Here is a 1,964-nt window from a genome sequence, read left to right as displayed (position 1 = left end):
CTTACCATCAAAACCATATGCATGGTTCTCACATTACTGGCATGGGGACGTTACAAAACAACTTTATAAACAGCATGTAACTCACCGGCTGGTTGTAGGCTCGCGCATGTGAAAGCCCAAAAGAGTCGATGGAGGATAATCCCATATACAAAACAATTATCTTCTCTAGAAAAACTGTGTTCAAGTATTTAAAACATTACAACAATATTACTGGGCATGTATTAACTACTCGTTCTCCGCGCGCGCCAAGTTACAAATTTTGACTGGTGCACGACAACGCGCCGCCTTTTCATGGCACGCGCCAGGTCTGAAACGTAATTTTGACGTCACACGCCTTCCACACCGTGAGCGACACGTCAACTATAAATCCAGCTTAATTCTTAATCAAATATTTGACAGGTGTTTGGTTGAAATATTTGTCCACAGCCACCTGCTGTAAAACTACAATACTCCTGGAAATGACTAGTGCTTAATTTCTCATTTCTTCTTTCAGAAAAACCTATTCCTAAGAACCAATAACAGTATATCAATTCTCTCCCTGCATCCATCCTGCAGGTCGTCTGATTCGATGAAAATACAGAAGCCACTCTCCATCAGTGCGGATTGGTCCCATAAACAGCCATTACAACGTGCAAGGATCTAGCAGAGTTACAAAATAATCTGCCAGCAAACTAGCTAAAGCAAAGCACAGATACCTGGAGCCCTTTCAATAAGAATGACTGAGGAGGCAGAGAAGCACAGGCTAGGTGAAGTGAGGTTAAGGAAATGACATCTAATGCTGCAGCATGTGAGTCTGAATACAAGGCAGCCTCAGATACCGGCCCAGGTATGAAAAGAAGACATTTCAAAGTTTTTTTTATCATAGGCTAAGCCCAATATCCTGTTTGCAGTGAACCAGAAACTCTTAAATTAGCATTTACATGCTGCAAAAACAACACAAACAAAGGCTGACAGTGACAGAGCAGAACAGCGCTAAATCATATTTTAATTTCTTAAATTATTCTACTTTCTCAGAGTAATGTCAGCCTTCAGCAGCACTGTCTCTCCTCTTACTCCCTGTTATCCTGCCTCTCTGAAACAATGATTCCTGACTATGTTTTAAAGTGAGTATGCCCAAAGTTGTGAAATATACTTCAATGCTGACATCTAATGATATAAGATGCAGTAACTGTGTTAGCTGTACATTGCTGCTGTATTCACAGAAACATAATCTTATCATTTACAGAGTAATTGTTGTGAAAATTCTGTTAATCATTCAGTTATTACAGAATTGTTCAGCTTTTTCAAATATTAAACCAATTTTGAAATGTGACATGAAATTTTTTGGTGATTTCTGAGTTTACAATGTAAGTCAATGAGACGAAATCTTCATGTGTAGAGTGGAGGCTCCAATTGGCAGAGTGGAAGAGGAGAGAAATATTCTTCAGAAAGAAGTTTTTAACTTGTCACTGTGTCCACAATCTTTAACCCACAGACATGATTTTACCATCAAAACGTAGGAAAATATGTCCTGTCACTCACAATGTGACTTTCATAGCCATCAGAACTGGACTTTTTTTAACTAGAAGCCTCTAAATCACAGGAGTACCTTACAACTGCCCAATAGACTGCAATACAAAGTGGGAGAAGCGTGTACTACCCAAAGCTGAGGAGACGGCTCTTTTTAAACTTGCTCTAATATCCACAATTTTTGCCTCAGTAACAAAAATGTTACATCGATCTGACCAGCAAAACCTTGTTGTTCCTACGGTGTCAAAACTTTGACAGATGGAGGTACAGTTTTTCCACAAAATGTGGAGGATTGGCACAAAGTTTAAGCGCATTTCTCAGCCCAAACTCTCAGAGTATGCTGCAGGTCCTGTCACCATGGCAACATAACTGACAGACAGGAGATGTTCCACCTGACAGCTGCCACAGGTAAATATGATGTTTACATGAATCAGCTGTTCTGGTTTCTGCATTAT

Source organism: Odontesthes bonariensis, chromosome 8, assembly GCF_027942865.1.
Source record: "Odontesthes bonariensis isolate fOdoBon6 chromosome 8, fOdoBon6.hap1, whole genome shotgun sequence".
Classification (NCBI taxonomy): domain Eukaryota; kingdom Metazoa; phylum Chordata; class Actinopteri; order Atheriniformes; family Atherinopsidae; genus Odontesthes; species Odontesthes bonariensis.
This window is presented reverse-complemented; position numbering follows the sequence as displayed.